A 21,611-nucleotide genomic window follows, 5' to 3' on the forward strand; every position below is an offset into this window, starting at 1 on the left:
TAAAAGTAAACATAGGATCTATGAAAACCTCCTTGTCAACCCCTATGATGGAGAGTCGCCGAGGTAGACTCCACGTACGCCCCCAAAGAATAGAGAGATAGAATAGATAATGGTCTAAAAATCCTCATAAGTTCTATTTATACTCGACTGGTTACGGCCTACTTACGGGCATAAGGGCTAAGCCGTAATGGAGCTGGAGAAGATAGTCGCGAGTCATGCGGGAACGATTACGACCGTAACCCTCATCTGTAAGGTCTTCTGAATATGTTACGGTATAGCTTATGAGCGTAAGCGTCGGATTGTAAGTTTCGATATCTGCTTCTTGTGACTGGCCTTATAGGCGTGCACTGTGGTCATAAGCTCCTCTCATGGTTTTTAGGGGTGTAAGCCTTCCCCATAAGGTCCTCTTAATTGACTCTAAATCCTTCTTACGGGTATAAGCATGCCCGCAAGGTCTTTTGTACTAAACTTACCATCGTAAAGCGGACCGTAAGTTACCCGTAAGCCACCCAATTTGCCTTCTCCTTATTCTAATGATACCGAAAGAGCTCCAACTTCATTATTTTCGGTATAAATTGCTTATTTTGGATCTCCCTCACCTTTAAGCACTGCCTAAGCCTGTTAATGCAAAACATACAATATTTAGCATCGAATTTCACATTATGGTTATAATGCATGCCAAATGAGTATATAAATAGATATGAAATACATGGACAATGTACACTCATCATTCGCTTCCAAGAATCACCCAAAAGAAAAGAATTCAATACCCTAAAAATCCTCATCAGTTCTATTTATACTCTACTGTTTACGAGCTACTTACGGCGAAAAGGACATGGCCGTAAAGGAGTTGGTGAAAATAGTCGCGAGCCTTATGGGACCACTTACAGCCGTAAGTCACGTCCGTAAGGCCTTCTATTTGTGTTACGATCTAGCTAACAGCCGTAAGCACTAGATCGTAAACTTCGTTGTGTTACTTCTTGCGACTACCCTTACAGGCGTATGCCTACAAGGTTCTCTAGAATCTACTTATGGCCGTAAACCGCCCGTAAGCCACCCAGTTTGTCTTATCCTTATATTCAAATGTGATAGGGACGTAAGTATACGCGCCGATCGCTTAATAAAGTGTGCGTAAAGTAGAGTGTCAGTCAATAGGGAAGCAGGTAAATACTAGTAATGACTCTAGATTAGAAAAATAGCATAAACGATAAGTGATAAGTGTGAGAATAAAAGCAAAAGAACACAAGAAAATACGGAAAATAATGGGAGAGAAATCAATGAAGAAAGCAATGTCCGGGCATAGCATCCCTCTAGGGTTATGATGCACAGGAAAATAGTTGTTTAAACATATATATGCAATCCTATTTGAACCGAAAGTTTTCCAAAAATTTACAAAACCCTGATTTCTCAAGTGCAGTGTAACTGAATAGGTACATAGTTGATACAGACATCCACATAATCCCATTAACAGTCTATGAAGCCTTATTATGGACTAATGATAATATCTTAAGTAGGTAATCTCTCCCCGAAGAGAGAGATTACCCCTAATCCGAATACACAGTAGAAATGCAATTGCTCCTAAAATCCAATTCACATGATTGCAAAAAACACAGAAATTATCATCAATCCACTCAGAAGGATTGTGGGAGATAGTCTCCTAGATACCCTAACCAGAGGTGTTCCCACTATTCTCTTAAATTGCGGTAAGTCTATACTAAATAAGAATTTTTTCTCATCACGTAACAATACCAAATATGGTTACTAAGGCTTTCGTCACGTTAGCAAACAAGCATTCAATCACACAATTAGAATCAAATAGATATAATTGCAAATAAAAAATCAATTAAGCATAAAAAATACAACAACCAAAGTCAAGAAAATAAACGGTAGAGTTCAAGTATACCCAAACATTTACATATTAGCCCTCCATTAAACCCTCAATTAATGGAGGGTAATCATTCAAGATACAAATAATGGAGGAAAACATGAAAGCCATGAAACCCCCCTTCTTAATCACGTCGATGAAGAATCTCCGGAGAAGCCCTATGTAAGCTTCCACGCATGCTGCCAAAATAAGCTTGATTGCTACGATCTAGAATCCCCTTGAATATAGAGCTAAATCCCCTTGAAATTACTCTTTAGGTATTGGAGATTCACATCTTATCTTCTTCAACCTCTCCTCCAAGGATCGACCCTAAAGAATAAAAGAATATAATAGAAGAATAGAATAGAAGATGCCGTAAAAATCCTCATAAGTTATATATATATAATACTACTTACAAGCTGCTTACAGGCGTAAGCGCTAGGCCATAAGGGAGTTAGAGAAGATAGCCACGAGCCTTACAGGATGACTTAGAGCCGTAAGCCCGTCCGTAAGGTTTTCTGTTTCTATTGCAATTCAGGTTATGGCCATAAATGTTGTACCGTAAACTTCACTGTTTTGCTCTTTGTGACCGTTCTTACGGGTGTATGCTGTAATCGTAAAGTCCTCTGGCTTGGCTTTGAATCCCCCTTACAATCATAAGCATGCTAACAAGGTTTTTTAAAATTGACTTACGACTGTAAGGATAACCGTATGCTGTCTCTAAGTCACATAGTTTGCCTTATCTTTGTTCTAATGATGCCGAAAGAGCTCCAACTTCATCGTTTAAGGTATGAAATGCTTCTTTTGACTCTCTCTTGTCTTTAAGCACTACTCTAACCCTATTAATGCACAACACACTATATTAACATCGAATTCCACAATATAATTCTAATACATGCCAATTGAGTGTACAAATTGATATAAAATACATTAAGATTATACACTCATCAAAATGATGCCGAGAGAGTTCGACCTTCTTCATTTAAGGTCTAGAATGCTTCTTTTGCCTCTTTCATCTTAAAGTGCCGCCCTAAACCTGAGAATGTTAAATACATTAGATATAGAATCGAATTTCACAATATGGTTTTAATACATGCCGAATAAGTGTAGAAAATGATATGAAGTACATGAACATTATATACTCATCAAATTCCCCACACTTAAGATTTTGCTTGTCTTCAAGCAAAAATAAAACATTACAAACCAAGTGAAGAGAGTGTGAGACCTTCGCTGCTCAAGAATTGGGGAGTTTCACAAGTAATTCGGGTCTCAACAATATAGTAATGCTAAAAATTCAAGTTCTAAAAATAATGAATACTCGATTCAAGTTATCATTGTGCATGTGTTATAACTCTCTATTTCATTTCTTTTGACCTAGAGGACTTTAAAAAGCAAAAAATACACAAATTACTTCTTATTTGCAAGGCGGTATGATGAATGTACAATATTCATATATTTCATATCATTTTAGACACTCATTCAGCATGTATTAGAACCATATTGTGGTTACCGATGCTAAATATAATGTGTTTCACATTTCAAAATTAAGACCGCATTTGAAGATGAGGGAGAGCGAAAAGAAGTATTTCAGACCTCAAATGATGAATTTGGAGCTCTCTTGACATCATTTGAGTAAGGACAAGGGAAAAATGAATGTCATACGGACAGTTTACGGCCAACTTTATAGCCGTAAGTAGATTCCAGAGAACCTTGCAAGCATGTTTATGCTCGTAAGAGGGATTTAGATCTAATTCTGAGGACCTTAAAGGCAAGCCTTACACTCGTAAGAATTATCCATAGGAGCTTACGACTAAAGCTTATGCCTGTAAGGGAGGTTGAAAGAAATAGAACAAGTGAAGCTTATGATCCATCGCTTATGGCCATATGTTAGATCATAACATAACAAAAGACCTTACGAACGTGACTTACACCCGTAAGTATTCCCATAAGGCTCGCGACCATCTTCTCCAGCTCACTTACAGCCATATCCTTACGCCCATAAGCAGCCTGTATGTAGTTGGTTATAAAAGGAACTTATGAGAATTTTTAGGGTATTCTTGGCTTTTTTTTTGCCATTTCTTGGAGGTGAAGTTAGGGAAGATAAGAGACTAATCTCCAACACTTAAAGGCCAATTTGAAGTAAAATTTGGATCAACATTAAAGGGGATTGAAGATCGTAGCCGCCAAGTTCATCTTAGCGACCTGCGTGGAAGCTTCCCTAGGGCTTCTCCAGCGATTCATCGGCATGATTGAGAAAGGGGTTTTCATAGCTTTCATGATTCTTTCTATTATTTGTATCTTGGATGTTTGCCCTACATTTAATGTAGGGCTAATTTGTAGATGTTTATGCATAGTTGAACTCTAGGGTTTATATTTTTATCATTGCTTGTTAAATCTTTGATGCTTTAATTGTTTTCTCAATAGCAATCATTTCTAGTTGAGTCTATTTGCGTATTTGAATGCTTGGTTACTAATGAGGCGAAAGTTCTAGTTATAATGTTTGGTTTGCTATTTGATGAGAAAAATGTTCAACCTAGCATAGACTTACTACATTTTGAGAGGATAGTGAGTACACCTCTGGTTATGGTACTTTGGAGACTTAGACTCCAACATTTCTTCCAAGCGGGTTGATGATAATTTTCGTGATCTTTGTAATAATGTGGAGTGTATTTTAAGAGAAATCTCATCTCTGCTCTGTATTCAGATTAGGGAAAATTTCTTTCTACAAGGGAGATTATCTATTTGAAAGGTTGTCATTATCTCACAATTAGGTTTCATAGAGAGTTAATGCGATTGTATGGATAGTTGTATCAACTCTGCACCTATTCAGTTACTCTTCACTTGAGAAATTAGTATAATTCTAAAAACCTTTCATTTCAAATAAGCTTACATGCATAAACAACCTTCGTTCTGCACTTTATAACCCTAGAGGAATGCTATGCCCCGACATCGCTTTCTTCCTTGACTTTTTTCCTACTATTTTCTATATTCTCATATCTTTTCTTGCTTTTGTTCACACACACACACAATAATTGATCACTTAGGGTATTTTTTAGGTTTAGGGTTATTACCAGCATTCACTTTCTTCCATGTGAACCGACACTCTGCTTTTACGCACATTTTATTATATGATCGACAAGTACACTTGCGTCCCTATCGAGTTTTTGGCACCATTACTGGAGAAGATTAGTGATATTAGGAACAATTGAATATCCGTCACTTTAGCCATTTATTTTTTTTCTTCTTTGTATTTATTTTGTTTTTTTTATTGTTTTCTAATTCTTTTTCTTTTGTTTGATTTTAGTGTATACCACCAAAGGGCAAGTTAACAAGACTAGCAGAATGCGAGAATAGTGTAGAGAGAGATTGGAACCAGATTAAGAATAGTTCTACTGAACGAGACAGGATGTTTGACGGTGATTGTTGAGGGAGAGCAGTTGGACACCATGGCAGATCAAGAGAACCGATATAGGACCCTTTCAAATTACGCTCGTCCCACTCTTGATAGAGCCCAGTCAAGTATAGTGCGTCCACCAGTTGCAGCAAACAACTTTGAGCTAAAACCTGCTTTTTTATAAATGGTCCAAGATTTAGTACAGTTTTGTGGCTATCAGATGGGGATCCTAATGGTTACATAGGAGCATTCCTCAAGGTATATGGTATGCTAAAGATTAACAATTAATGTCTCTAACGACGCAATCAAACTACTCTTGTACCTATTTTCATTGAATGGAAGAGTAAGTAGTGCCTTTCCAGGCTCTCCCTAGAGCATTTATTACGACTTGGGGGCAACTCATTGAACAATTCTTAACTCATTATTTTCCACCAGGAAGAACGACCAAGTTGTGTCAGAAGATTACAATTTATTCACAGTTAGAGTCGGATACTATATATGCCCTAACGAGAGAAAAAGCTACCTCTTTAGATGAGTGAAAGCTATTGTATTTTGTTAAAAGATGTGAAAAGGACTACTTTTCTTCAAGTGTGAAAGCCGCTTGACAAGCGCTCATGAGAAAGGACTACCTTAGGAGATGTGTGAAACTATCACCTTTCAAATAAGAAGTTTGTGAATGTTTGCTAATGAAGTCCTCTAGGTAAAAAACAATAAAGTAGAGAGTTGTAGCACACACACAATGATAATCTTGAATAGAATATTTAATATTTTTAAAACTTGAAGTTTTTAGCATCCATGTATTGTTGAAATCCGAACTACTTGTGAAACTACCAAATTCTTTCTCACCAGAAGTCTTATACTTTCTCAACTTGGTTTGTAATGTTTTATTTTGTACTTGAGGACAAACAAAAACTTAATTGTGGGGGAATTTGATGAGTGCACAATATGCATATATTTTAAAACAATTTGTACACTCATCCGGCATATATTAGAATCATATTGTGCACTCCGATGCTAAATATGGTGTGTTTCGCATTAACAAATTTAGGGCAGCACTCCAAGATGAAAGAGAGCCAGAAGAAATATTTTAGACATCAAATGATGAAATTAGAGCTCTCTCGGCATCATTTATACAAGAACAAGGCAAAACTGAAAGGCTACGAGCACTTACAACCAATCTTACGACCGTAAGTCAATTCCAGAAGACCTTACGGGCATGCTTAGCCCATAAGGGGTGATTCAAAACAAAGATAAAGAACCTTACGAGCACGGCTTACGCCCGTAAGGACCATCCAGAGGAGTTTAAGAGCACAACATATGCCCGTAAGGGCAGTCACAAAAAACAACACAGTGAAGTTTATGGTCTAGTAGTTACAGCCGTAAGCTAGACCACAAGTTTAGACATTAGGTAATTACAATAAAATATTTATCCAACTTTAAACATTAGGTCAATCATATTCAATGGTTTATTTATTTATTTATTATTATTTTTTAAACCAGGCCAAAACAGAACCCTAAAATCCAAAGCCCGATAGATTATGGCCAAGGTTTTCTAACCTTGCCAACCTTTTTGATAGCCTACATGTATTCATGGGATAAAATAATTGAAAACCCAGAGACAAAAAGATTTTGTAAGAGTGAGTAACCAAGAATGTTATTAAAATACATTACCACAGTAAACGTTAGGAATTAAAATGCAGATATGCTGGCAGAAGAATGCTTACCGCTGGCTGCCACCAGTCAAGAGATCACTTGACTGGAAAATATTACCCTCAAGAGTCACACTGGGTGTGCTAATATTGCAAATAAAAGCAACCTATTTCAATTAAATACAAGAAAAAATTTAGAAACGAATTCCTAAACACAAGTTATAACTGACAGTAAAAAAATAATAAATAACTAGATATGGATAGAATACCAATGGAAACAAGGTGGATTGATATCAAATACTTGAGCCAAACTTGTTAATGATGACAAATATGTTAAAATGCACAAATAATTTATGATATTATACAATACCATACATTCAAACATATCTAATCCTTTTTACCTCAGAAGACGATAAAAGCACGCATTTATGAATATTTAAAACAAAGCAACTAAACCAAATAACAAAGCATTGGTTTAATAAGAAAGTTATATTTTAACAATGAAACACAATGCTTGTAAGAACTAATGCATTCTTGTTTGGTTTAGCTGTTTCACAGATTAGCACAGGCATAACTATAACACATTAATCAAACTAAATAAGAAAACATTGGTATAATGAACAAAGCATACATTTATAGTGGAATCCATACTTGTTTGGTTCGGCAGCCCCACAGATTAGCAAATTCATAATTCACTATGCACTTATTTGATGACTAAATAGGTTTCAAAGTTCACTTATGCAATTATAGTTTCCTTCCTCAGGATCAGATCTTACATAAATAATAATTTTCACAATGCTTGTAAGAACTAATGCATTCTTGTTTGGTTTGGCTGTTTCACAGATTAGCACAGGCATAACTATAACACATTAATCAAACTAAATAAGAAAACATTGGTATAATGAATAAAGCACACATTTATAGCGGAATCCATACTTGTTTGGTTTGGCTTCACTTATGCAATTATAGTTTCCTTCCTTAGTATGTTGATGGTTTCCTTCCTCAGGTAGTTTGGCTTCACTTATGCAATTATAGTAGTTTCCTTCCTCAAGTAGTTTGGCTTCACTTATGCAATTATAGTTTCCTTCCTCAGGATCGGATAATAATGTTAAAAAAAATACTGCTAGATCTCGCATCTGGCTTCCTATTAGTCTTTTATATTTTTCCTTATAGCATGTTCTTGAGAACTTGAACGAAGAAAGAGTCAAAATGAGTGCAGTCATATTTTACTATCTACTTCTTTATTGATTAAATAGCATTCTGCAATAAAGATGTTGCACTTAGCTAGCTAACAAAGAAAAGGGTACAATGCAAGCCAAAAGCATTCGCATACTCCTTTCTGCCTAGTATTCATCCTCTATAGATTACACAAGAAACATAGGAAAGCATTATTCAAAGAAGAAACATGTTTCACAAGAATAATGCAACATTGAAGAACTCCACCTTAAGGTCTCATTTCTCAAGTTGAAAAATGCTCCAACCACTGCTTCCAAGGAAGGAGTTCAATTCCAAGTAAGAATAAAATATATATATATATATATGTCCAAGAATGAATTTTTACGTGCAAATCATTACAAAGGGCAGCAAAAAAATTGACTTGGTATTGAACCAGACAAATAAAGCCATTATAAGAGTATGTTTAAAAAGCTAATAATTGTTGCGATATTTTTCACATTTTTGACATCTACGGACACTATTCCCAACCAAAATTCATTTAAATAAGAATAAATTTGGCATGCTGGTTTATATTAGGCTAATGAAGCATTAGAAATATTAGAACAAAAAGACTTGCCTTCACTTCATCCTCATACCCCCTTCGATAAAAGGGCCAATTATGCATTTCCTTCAGCAACCTACAAGTTCATGAATCTTCAACTAACATCCAGCATCAATTTATGGCATCAAAACATTCCACTAACAGCTTACCACTCCAGCAGCAGCTTGCTGGACACTCAACGGAACAGTATAAGGTTGAATTTTGTTCAATGGTATAATTGTGACTCAGCGTCGTAGATCACCATTTTGGAGAAGCTGCTTCCCAGTGTTTTCTGAGTCTACAACAACATTAAACAATTTTCCTCCAGTTGCAACATATGAAATGAATACATGTTTACTCCCATAAACAGTATGAAGAGTCAAGAGGCACAAAACAAAAAAAAATATTCTCCAAACAATGAAACAATTCAGTAAGGTGGGCTTAAGACAAACCTCCAAGGCAGTCATTACAGAACTGCAATTCACTTTAATCAGCTTTGCAACCACCCCCTTTACCTTTGATCTGTCAAAATTTGATATTGGGTCTTTGTTAGTGAATTGAAGATTCACCAGTTGTCCAGAAAGTATCCGAATTTCATCTTTCAGCTGCTGAACCATCCCCAGCTCGTTATTGTTTTCCTAAATAGCCTAACCAGCAAAGGTGATAAAATAATGTTATTTGGGACAACATTTTCTAATATTTAATACACACAACTAATGAAGATTTTGTGGAAGATCCCAATGATATAGCGTCACACAAGGCTGAATACCTGTGCATATAATAAAATAATGCATCACACAATTAATCATATTATGGGTAAAGGAAGCACCAACTAAAAGAGGCAAGGACCTTTTCTCTACCATGAAATTAATGAGATTGTTGTAGTAGGCAATCCCATCCTCATTGATTTTTGTTCCCAATCCATTTGCAGGAATATTAAGAACTATGTCAAATACTTACTGTTTACCGGCCTTTTCCTCCCCCTCCCACCACTTCCCAAATCTCCACCATCCTCCACCCCATTTCCAAACCCTAACACCTGATTCTTAATCCCCAAACCCACCGGATCCACCCCAAACACCGATCCCGCCACCGCCCTAACGTCCTCGTCCCTCACCGCTCCAACCCGCGCCAAAAAATCCTCCAGCGTAATTTCCCCATGCATCCTCTCCCCTCCGTCCACCAGACATCTCCCTCCACATCTCCTCTACTGTTTCGGAGAAGCTCATCCACGGCAATGGATCCAACACCCTTCACCATGAGATCAGAGCTTGCCGCCGAGAAGGAAGAAGCCACCACCACCCGTGTTAAAGCCATAGGGAACAGCACCGATTAGGGTTTGCCGGAGTCTGGGGTCGGAGCAGAGGGTGGGGCAGCTGGCAAAGAGGCGGCGGAGAGCAAAGTCGCAGGAGAAGCTTCCATCGAGGGATATCTCTCAAGAACAGTATGGAGAAACCCTAGAAATCAATCGAGAGAGAGAGAGAGAGATGAGAAGGGTTGATGAGCGGTGAGAATAGAGGGGGAAGGCAAAGGGTTTAGGGTAAATTTTTTAGCAAGTCACTAAACTTTGGCTCATTTTCACTTTGATCACCGAACTTCAATTTGTATCAATTTGGTCACTCAACTTTAATTTCATTTCACTTCGTAGTAAAGCAAAATATTTCAACCTCTAAATGAATGATGTGGCTCTTTTTCGATGAAGTGGACGTCTCTAATAGACTTAATAATGTGTCAATAGGAGAACTGACTTAGATTTTTAGACAGCTATGTAATCAATTGGGTGTTGAAATCCTTGATTTATTACCGGTTGAAATCAAATTAAAATTGAGTGACTAAATTGATACAAATTGAAGTTCAGTGATCAAAGTGAAAATGAGCCAAAGTTTAGTGACTCACTAAAAAATTTACCCGAAGGGTTTACAAAGCTTATTTAATTGTTCTTTTCCACGTAACCCCCCAAAATTAATTCTATTAAAAAAATATTATAAAAAATATATTTATAAATATACATTTATTTAAAGATTTATTTAAAGATTATATAAATTCTTAAATATATATTATTAATAAAATTAATTAATTAATTAACTTAAAAATATTTATGAAACTATGTTTGAGGGTGTATGTGTGATTTCAAGTTTTATGAAGGGTTTATATGTAAAAATATTTTCATATATAGGGTAAAAATTTGAGTAGGGTACTGTACTTTGACTTTTTTTCACTTTGGATACTAGATTTTGATTTGTTTCTTTTTTAGCACCATAAACTTATTCCATTTCACCGGGAGGGTACTCAAGCGATTCCGGTGATTTTTATCCTACGTGTGCATCGGAAAAACACGTGGACTGCTGACTTGACACTCACTTATCCCTGTTGGACTTGACACATCATCTCTGAGCCATGTCACCATGATATTTTTCCCACATCAGCCTCCACTTAACCTTTGTCTTCCAGACTTCCACACCACTCCATCCTTTCTTGATTTCCCTTTTCTTTGTCTTTTTAAGCCCTAAATTGATTCACAAGGAGTTGCGAGCAACCCATTTCCATTCTGAAGGAGGCCCTAAATTTGCAAGTCAGTGACAACCTAGGCGCCGAAGATGAGGGCATAAAGGAAAGGGAGGCGAAGCAAGTGCGATCATGGTGAATACTTGGCAGATTAGGTCAGCATACAACGAAGGACCAAGTAATGGTAAGTCCTTTCCTTATCATGTCTCCCCATTGTTTTGCAAATGTGTAATGCAGTACATCTGCAAAGACTAAAATGGAAATGTAATTAAAGGGCTCACTCCTTGAAGAAGTTGTATGGATTCTGTTGTTTTTGAGTGGTAAAACTATGAATGAGAAATTATTTTAATTCACCTAAAAGACATGTTTGATGTATTCCTTGACCCTAATTGTATGTTGTTGTTTTATTTCAACTTTTAATTGTATTGTTGTTGTTGTTTTACTTCTAATGTCTTCGTTGAGATGAAGTTAAAAACAACTAGTTGTTTTATTTAGGGTTTCTGTAGTGGTTTTAACCCCACTAATTGTATTGTCCCTGGTTTAATTCCAACTCTTAATTGCTATTAGTGGTCCCAACACTTTTATAGGTAAGAAATTGAAACAGCTCATGTTTCCATGTTCATTTATTTTATTATATTAGTTTGACGTGACGCTTAATTTTTAAATCTAAATTTAAGTTGATGGATAACATAATAATGCATCTAATGTATTGTGAGCTATGTGGGTCCCCGGGTTTTTGAAGTTGATGGCAAAATGTTGTGAGCTATGTGGGTCATGGTGTGTTTTTTTTTGTCAATACATGTGTTTGTTTTTGATTGTATGATTATGCTTCAATTATTTTTCAAAGCTACATGCGTAATATTTTTACAGTGCAAAATGTATTGTGGAGTTACCGATATTGAGAACCGGAGGGGTTATAGATTTGTGGGAAATGTTGATTACTGTTCTGCAGACTACATATCAAGACTGGAAATTGTAGACATGGCTAAAAGGTTACAATTAGATGCAGAAGGTGCCACATTTTGGTTCAAGGACATTTTGAGTCGGGGAATTGGGTTGTCTGAAATAAAAAATGATTTGGATGCTTTGTCAATGGCATTGGCTGTAGATGAGAGTAGGTTTGCAAAGGTATATGTTAAGTTGGTCAAGGATTATGTTGAATACAGTAGTGATGTTGTTGAAAGGAATGCTACCAATGATTGTGGGGGTTTAGGACAGGGAGTTGGTGCTCCAAGAGAAGCCATAGGGGAAACTGTGGAACATAAAGATGCTGATGTTGAGGATGAGGAAGAATGTGAGGGAAGTGAGTTAAATGATTCTGAGTATAGCTTGCAAAGTGACAGAGAGGACCTGCCCATAGTTCAATATGATGGGGTTAGTGGTATACCTATGCCTGAGGTGAATGCACAAGATGAAGTTGGAAGAGAAGAAAATGATGACGAAGATGATGTACAATCTGAATATGCTGGATCTGATGAATTGGAATCATGTTCATCAACTGATGAAGATGAATTTGATCTTGCTAAACCTAGATATGCTGAACTTAATGAACAGATAGATATGAAAGACCCTGAATTCAAAATTAGCATGAAGTTTAGTAGCTTCAAACAGTTCAAAGAGACAGTTAAGAACTATGGGATTAAGAACATATGTGTTATGAATTTCAAACCCAATAACAAGAAGAGATGTAAGGCATTTTGCAAGAAAAACTGCCCTTTTTATTTATGGGCCTCTCCAATGTATAAGGATAAGAGTACTATTCAAATAAAATCTGGTAATTTAAAGCACGAATGCACCAGGGATCACAACATAAGACATGTCAATGCTTAATGGATAGCATAACACTATTTAGAGCAATTTAGAGCAGATCCTTCATGGAAGCTTGCTGCCATTATACAAGCTGTTAAAACAAACCAAGAAGTGGACATTAGCAGGCTCAAGGCTTGGAGAGCCAAAAACATTGCAACAAGGTATTCTGCTAGTTACTCTTAATATGTATGTTGTTTAAATTATTTCAGGACCTAATTGTTTTCATTTTTTGTGGTATTGGGTTAGGATGCTTTGATGGTGATGAGCACACTCAGATGACAAGATTGTATGATTATAGACTTGAGTTGCTTAGAACACATCCGTAGTCCACCATTAAATTCAAAATGTAATGTAGGTGTATTCCAATCCATGTATGTGTGCTTGTCACCACTTAGGGTCGGATTTATGGCAGTGATGCGACTCTATTATTTCAGAGATGGATGTTTTTCTCAAGGGGCATTATGGTGGACAATTATTATCAGCAGTTGGGATAGATGCAAATGATTGCATCTATCCAATAGCTTGGGCTGTAGTGGACAAGGAGAATTGTGCGAATTCGGTCTGGTTTTTGGAGTTGCTTGCTGAGGATCTGGAGATACATAATAGTCATGGGTGGGCATTCATGAGTGATAGACAAAAAGTAAGTTTGTACATCTATTCTTAATTTCCCATTCATTCTTTGTACATCCATGATTAGCTCTAACATTCATTGTTTTGGTATTCTTTTGTGTGTTTTTTTTTCCATTTTTTTCATCTTCCTATTTTGTATTTGTTTTGGTTGTTGGTGGTGGTGTTTCAAAACCTGTATACATAGGGACTTCAAAATGCACTACAAGATTTATTTCCTAATAGTGAACATAGGTTTTGTGTAAGACATATTCACACAAATTTAAAAAAAAAAAATTCAGAGGGAAGGGCCTTAAAGATCAACTATGGGTTTGTGCAAGAGCTAGCTACATACCTGCCTATAACCTAGCTATGGATGTTCTTAAAGACATGTCTGTAGGAGCACATGATTTTATGAAGAACATTAGCCCTGACCATTGGAGTAGGTCACACTTTAAGACTGAGATTAAGTGTGATATGTTGTTAAACAACCTATGTGAGTGCTTTAATAGCCAAATCCTTCAAGCTAGGACCAAGGGTATAATTACAATGAATGAAATGATTAGAACTCAATTGATGACTAGGGTTCAAAAAAGAAGAGATGATATGCAAAGATGCCCAACTGATCACTGTCCAAAAATCATTAGAAAGCTAGAAAGATCAAAGCAGCTTAGTTGGGGATGTAAAACTACATGGTCTGGCGGTGATAAATATAAGGTGGTGGGAAATGATGGGCAATTTATTGTTGACATTAGAGAGAGATCATGCACTTGTAGAAGATGGCAATTAACAGGAGTTCCTTGTTGTCATGCTGTATCAGCCCTTTACTACAACAAAAACAAACCAGAAGAATACTTAGATGACTGCTATAGGAAAAGTACCTTCTTAGCAACTTATAGCCACATCTTGAACCCAACTCAAGACAACAGTTGTTGGCCCAAGAGTGATCAACCACCAATTATACCACCAGAACCTACAAACAAAAACAGGGGAAGAAAACCAATGCTCGTGAAGGAGGGAGATAGGATAAGGAGCCTGCTGTGTTTCACAAAGGGGAAGGTATGTAGAAAAGGGATTAATATACATCTGCAAAGATTTGTGGAGCAAAGTAGGCATAACAAAAGATATCATGGTGTGTAGGCAAGAATTTTCTTATAATTTTTTCATTTACATTTCCAGCTTTTGATGTGGATTTTGTCATATTATGTTTAGAATTATATGTCTGAGTGCTTCACAAGGGAACAATGACAAATCAACAGGGAGAAAATCCACTCAACATCAATCATTTGCAAATGCCAGTGATGTGAGTCACTTGGAAATTTAATTTGTTAGTGTGATCCATCTTATATTTTAATGGCTGGTATTTTTTGTAGGTTGTAAATAATTAGCAAGACCCCACTACCACAATTGATCCTCAAGTTCTAGAGGAACACTTCTTGGAGGTATACTCCTTTGAACATAAATATTATATTATGCAGTTTATGCTGATTTTGATCTATGGACATGACAAGGTTGAACAACTAAGTAATGAGATCAATAATGCAAATGTTGCGGATGATCCAATGCCACAGGTACTTTGTTTGCAATCCCTATGTTTGCACAATTTGTATCATACCAAAAAAAAAAACTCATAAATTAAAAGCAACCTAACCATTCTAATAAAAAATTGTAGACTCACATGTTTGTTCACTATGATGAAGTTTTTTATTTTTTCAATACTTGATGGGGATTTAAATTTTTTAAAACATCATAGATACTTGACATACCTGGGCAGAGTCTCACTACATCATCAGATGCAGTTGACTTGAGAAGACAAAAAATGGCTCCAAGTAGAGGGAAGAAGCAAATCCTATCAAAAAGCCAAGCAAGAAAACAATTCCCAGCTATACCCCCTATGTTGAGACACAAAGACCTTGAGCAAGATGCTGAAGATAAGAGCAAGGCATGTGGTGTAGAAAAAAAGAGAAAAGCATGGCTCCCACCAGGTCCTTGATTTTGTAGTGGGTTTGCATGTGCTCATGAAATGAGTTCTTAAAGGTTGTGTCTCAACAAAGATTTATCACAGTTTTGTAAAGTGTGTAGACCACTAGTGGGACCTTCAACACTTAAACTATTAAAGCACTAACCTTTAGATGGTCCTTGTAATTTTTTGGATGTCATTGTGGTTGTATGTGTATCACTTTCACATTACAATTTACCATGTGATCAAACACTCTGCTATGGAGATGAATTATTGATTTTTGGTTCAATGAGGATGTGAAATTCAATTCCTTCCAATTTTTAGATGATACGCCCATAAACATATGAACCAATAACTCTTGGTCCAAATGTCCTGTGTAACTTTAGATATACTATCAGAAATACTTATTGTAGAAATTTTCCAAGTTTTTGTATAGAATTTCAACATCTCTGTAACAATTTTGATATACTCATGTGCTTCAGGAATACCTGTAGATTTATGTTTAGTACAACTTTTAATCATCATAATAAATTCAGATATTTTGTGCATCTCATTAGCTGAAAATTATAAACACTCATTAACATTACTCATTACCATTAGTCATCGATAGAAAATTAGCAACCTATAAACACTCATTACCATTATTCATTTTAAAATTACTCATTGACAGAAAATTATAAACATCCATTAAACCAGGAGGAAAAAACATGAGAAAAACTATAACAAAATATTTAAATATTATTTCTGGCACATTAAAATATGCACCATGAATTCATTTGGAACACTCATTGCCAATTAAAAAACTCATTACATATACAAAAAAATGCATATATACTTCTAAAAGGTTCACAGCTAGTGAGAAAATTTAAAGCTGGCAAAATAAAGATCCCTGCAAATGTACATCTACTTCTAAACCTCACATACTGGAACTCCAAAGTCTTTTTTCATATAGCCGAAACTAGGGATTTATGGCCCTATTCCTTTTGGCAATCTATCATTGGGAAGAGTCGTCCATGAACAGCATCATCGGAGAAGAAATCTCTTGTGCCTGAGCTTCCCTTCAATTAAATGAAGAAAAACCATTCTATCGGAAGGAGGATAGTGGAGATGGAAGGGATGATGATGATGTGGAAGCCTTCTTGACATGGACTCTTGACGTGTAAAAATAAAATGTGTGAGTTGGCTCAAGGATGGCATGTCAAGTCCAACAGGGATAAATGAGTGCCAAATATGCCAAGTCAGCAATCCACATGTTTTTCCGATGGCCACGTAGGATAAAAATCACCGGAATCGCTTGAGTACCCTCCCGGTGAAATGGAATAAGTTTATGGTGCTAAAAAAGAAACAAATTAAAAGCTAGTACCCAAAATGAAAAAAGGTCAAAGTACAGTACCCTACTCAAATTTTTACCCTTCATATATATATATATATATATATAAATTTAGCTATAGTGGCTGAACCAAAACAAAAATAAAAGAGGTGCTGACTCATAATTAATAAGTTTTGAAGATTTATTAAAAAAATTAAATATATATATATATATATAGTGAAATTAGTTGAATGACATTGTTGTTTGGCAGATATATTAAAAAAGAAAAAAAAACAAAAGAGATTACAGGGATACAATTATTAAATTTTTTTATGTCAATCTAAGTAAAATATTAAGGGTTAAACAATAAATTTTTACCATTTTTTCTATAAATATAATTTTTATTCTATAAAAGCTAATTTCTAATAAATTGAGGGGTAAATAATAAATTTTTGAAAAAAAAATTGTTTTTATACTATATGAATCAATTTGTAAAATATCAAAATAATAAATTTTTGCTTTGGTTCCCAACATTATTATTATTGTTAGTTCTTCCACTTTTCAAGTCTTCTTTCAATTTGTTGCACTTGGGTCTTATGTGGCCAGTTTCTCCACAATGAAAGCATGTAGGCACTTCACTTTTTGGTTCTTCCCTTGCTTTGACTTGTTTTTCTTTATCGTTTTGTTGGGCAGTTGACTTGACAAACACAACTCCTGAGTCTTCTGTCTTGACACTTGAGCTTTCTCCAATATACCCAATACCATGTCGGGCTTTACTAGTTCTTCCAACTGATAGAATCTCGTCAAGCTTGGTAGTACCCTTGTTCATGGAGTCCAAGGTCTTCTCAGCATTGAATAGCTTTTCTTTACATATACTCAACTCTTCCTCCAAGAGTTGGTTTTGCAACATCATATCATTAAATCTGTTCATTATGAGTTTATAGCTTGTGAGAAGATCATTTTTCGTTACCTCATTGTACTCCACCGTCGGTTTCGAGTGGATGTTGTAGCCGATGTTGCAACATATTCTCGCAACAGCGTGGATCCATTCATCACAAGCAGAAATGACGTATGATGGTTGCTCGGACTTCCTTCATCGCCTTCTTCAAGATCTACCATCCGAGTCATCACTCCATCTAGCATTCAGTGATTTTTCCTTTCTTTCTGAGAGTATTAGCACAATCGGCTTGATAGTGCCCAAAGCCTCCACATTCTCTACACTTGATCTTCATGAGACGATCTTCAATTTCTTCCTTTTTGTGATGATCTTCGACTTCTTCCTTTTTTCTTTATTCGGACCATCTTTTCTTTGAAATTTCTTGCCTTGTGTCTTGTATCTTCCCGAGCATGTCATGCATCTTTCTTGACAAGAAAACAATTTCTCTATCCTCTTCGTCTTCATCTTCCGTTATAACGAAAGCATGTTGTAACTCCTTCCGCTTTTATTGCTTTCAACCTTCAAGGCTATACCTTCTATTCTTCTTTTCAGGATTGAGGTTCATCTCATATGCTTGCAAAAGACCCCATCACTCGTCCAGTTTCATAGTTGAGATGTCTCTTGCTTCTTCTATTGCTGAGATTTTTGCATCAAATCTTCTTGGGAGAGATCTAAGTGTCTTCCGGACTAGCTTCTTATCTGAATACTCCTTGCCGAACTGGTAGGCTTGATTTGCAATGTCCATCAATTTAGCATTGAACATGGCTATCGTCTCATCTTCTCCCATCCTGAGATTTTCGAACATGGTTGTTAACATTTGGAGTTTAGATTCTCTTACCAAGTTCGTCCCTTCATGAATGGTTTGAAGAATCTCCCAAGCTTTCTTGGCACTCTCGCATGTTGCAATATACTTGAACTGGTTCTCATCAACACCTCCAAAAATTGCATTGAGAGCTTTTCCATTAGCATTAGCTTTGCGCATGTCTTCAACACTCCAACAGCTTTTCTTCTTCATGATCACGTTCTCATCTTCATCAACTAGAGTAGGAGGAGACCATCCTTCTTCTACAGCAATCCATGCACTCTCATCAATGGACTTGATAAACGCCTTCATGCGTGCCTTCCAATATGGATAGTTGGATCCATTTAGCAACGGTGGTCGTGTGACGGAAGCTCCTTCTTTTCCGGCCATCAATGGAACTTGTTAGGACCTCGCCGACTTTGAAACCAAAGTGAAAACGGCGACCAATTCTCTGATACCACTTGTTAGTTCCTCCGGTGTGGTTTGTGGGTATTAAGTAGCACTTAAGCACTCATAGAAGTCTCACACAAACCAATAAAGAAAAAGCACACAAACAAACACAAGGAGACACACAACATTGGTAACCCAGTTCGGCGTCCACTCGCCTATGTCTGGGGGACCAAGCCCGGAGATAAACAATCCACTAAAAGAGGTAAAAATAGATGAGTACAAACACTTGTCACTCACACTCTCAACAATAAAGCTCACTACCCTCTCTAGATTGTTTGGTGCTCACACACTCTCCTCAAAGAGTCACTCAAGAGTCACACCTTACAATCTACGAGCTAGGTACTTATATAGACGCCTCAACGTCCCAAATATAGCACATACCTCTTTTAGAATCTCCGCGGCTACTAATTTAAAAACCTGCCAAAATTAGCTGTTGCAACTCCTGTTGTAACATAAGTTGCAACATGGCCCTGACTGCTGACTTGACTGAGTTCTGGTTACGTTGCGGACGACCTCAAGACCCATCAACCTCCCGGTCATGCTTAGTCCGAGTCGATGCAGCCAAATCTCCCGATCCCGACTGCCGGCAACTAGCCTACCTCCTCAGTTCCTCATCACGCAGTCCCCTCGCAAGGGGCGCACGTCCTTGTGCGTCTTCCATGAAACTTGCCAAACTTAGTCTTCAATCCACCTAAATTTGGTCTTCAAAGATTCTCCAAACTTGATCTTCAATTCACCCAAGTTTGGTCCTCAAATCTTGCCGTTAATAGACTTCAATGATTCTCATCAAGGATTCTTCAAATCATATCTCCTTCAATTAATCTTCATTCACACCATGAATAGATCTTTCCTTAATTAAGCTCCACCATATTTAGTCTTCAATCAAATCACCTAAATATGTTATTGATATGATCTTGTCTTCAAGTTGTAATGCATTGCCAAAAATAACTCCACCAAGATCTTTAAGATAGCTTCACCATGATCTTCAAGATATTTGGCTCCATGTTAGAGACTTACTAAAAATAGCTCCACCAAGATCTTCTAGATGTTTGCCTTGCACTCCAAGTCTCCTTGCCATGTCACCATGCTTGCCATATCATCAATTATGCTTTGTCACCTTGGTTGCCACGTCACTTGGTTTAGGTGTCAAATCATGCCAATAAATAGTGCGGTTGCACTAACAATTATTATTATTAGAACATGAACTAATTAGTAACCTTAATGCCCCAAATGTGTTGTGCAAAGATGATGAGCTTATTGATCTCCGAATCAGTATCAATGGCTCCATTCCCATTGGTGTCACAAAACCAAAAGGTCCCGATAGTCTTCAGCCAGGAAAAGCTGTGACCGAGCTCTTTGAGACCAAGGCGCAGCTCCTTCTTACTTATCTGACCGTCTTTATTTGTGTCCATCTTGGCAAAAAACCACTTCTTCAAGTCGTCCTTGTTCATTTCTTGACGATCTGGGAGTGGGAGAGGCATGCTCCTTACTTGTTCTTCTTTCTGAACCAATTGGCTTGTGTTTGTTATTTTGCTACCTTTAATTTGTAAGGCTATTTATAGGTGTGAGATGAGCAATGAGTCAAAAATAAATAATATAATAAATAATAATTATAATAAAATAAACAATAGTTGTAATATTTATATATAAATATAAGTATATATATAATTTTTTTTAGATATATTTTTAGATTTTTTTAAAAATTAAAGATGTTTGATTGCGGTCATTAAATTTTATCCAACAACTATTATTTGTAAAGATGGTGTATAGAATTACTACTTATAATTTTACTTTAGTGTTGTTAAATACTATTGGATACTTTAAAATTTTTACTTGAATACAAATTAATTATGTTTATATTAATGAAAACAATCACAATCTAACCCAAGTGCTCTCATATTCGAAGTGATTTATACTTTAAGGAACATTAAAATTTTAAATTAAATACAAACTGTGTTTATATATTAATGAAAACAATTACAATAACCCAAGTGCTCTCATATTAAAAGATAACCACTAATATATTATTCTACAAATCCATACGGAAGATTGGAGAGGGACAGCAAAATCTTGGAAACTTGATCTTGAAGAAAGTTGGTTTGCCCCAATCAAAGAATTTATTTGACTTGGAATATATTAATCTTTAATAAGAAACTAAAGATGAACGCTAATTATCTAGCATAATTCCATATGGTCCAGTGAGAGTATATATATCAAACAGTGATCAATACTCTCTTTCGTCATGGTTGGTGATGCACTCATCTTGAGATCACTCATGATTTTGGGTTGTGAACATTTCCCTCATATTATGGCATTTAATGTTTAATTATATTTATATCGATGTGATACTTTCATTGGCAAATAATATGGTATAGCGTTTGATTAATTAGCAATTCAACTCTCTCACTTGATAAATAAATTATATTTGAGTTTGATGATTGAATTTGGTCGGAAGACAAAATATAGTTTAATTACCCGTTGAAGTAATACTAATTAATAAGTAACGATATTTTATTCTTAATTAATTTTATAAAATTTTACGTGATTTATTTTTATTTGAATTATTCAAT

The 21,611-nt window shown here is 36.1% G+C and overlaps 3 long non-coding RNA genes across 6 annotated transcripts; all 3 read right to left on the reverse strand.

Annotated features, from left to right (window-relative positions):
• Positions 1 to 1,847: 1,847 nt before the first annotated feature.
• Positions 1,848 to 7,074, reverse strand: LOC120249909. 4 transcript variants are annotated; one of them, XR_005532911.1, is made up of 4 exons: positions 6,983 to 7,074; positions 2,838 to 2,900; positions 2,281 to 2,703; positions 1,848 to 2,194 (listed from the first exon to the last, which is right to left on the reverse strand). It is a non-coding gene; the product is annotated as an uncharacterized LOC120249909 (long non-coding RNA). The 4 variants fall into 4 exon arrangements; XR_005532910.1 differs by having other exon boundaries at positions 2,807 to 2,900; XR_005532909.1 differs by having other exon boundaries at positions 2,794 to 2,900.
• Positions 7,075 to 8,697: 1,623 nt separating this feature from the next.
• Positions 8,698 to 10,275, reverse strand: LOC120249908. The gene is made up of 4 exons (XR_005532907.1): positions 9,524 to 10,275; positions 9,116 to 9,432; positions 8,834 to 8,961; positions 8,698 to 8,760 (listed from the first exon to the last, which is right to left on the reverse strand). It is a non-coding gene; the product is annotated as an uncharacterized LOC120249908 (long non-coding RNA).
• Positions 10,276 to 13,024: 2,749 nt separating this feature from the next.
• LOC120283710 lies at positions 13,025 to 15,460 on the reverse strand. Its single transcript, XR_005543323.1, has 3 exons — positions 15,350 to 15,460; positions 14,465 to 14,556; positions 13,025 to 13,068 (listed from the first exon to the last, which is right to left on the reverse strand). It is a non-coding gene; the product is annotated as an uncharacterized LOC120283710 (long non-coding RNA).
• Positions 15,461 to 21,611: the final 6,151 nt, after the last annotated feature.

Source organism: Dioscorea cayenensis, chromosome 19, assembly GCF_009730915.1.
Source record: "Dioscorea cayenensis subsp. rotundata cultivar TDr96_F1 chromosome 19, TDr96_F1_v2_PseudoChromosome.rev07_lg8_w22 25.fasta, whole genome shotgun sequence".
Classification (NCBI taxonomy): domain Eukaryota; kingdom Viridiplantae; phylum Streptophyta; class Magnoliopsida; order Dioscoreales; family Dioscoreaceae; genus Dioscorea; species Dioscorea cayenensis.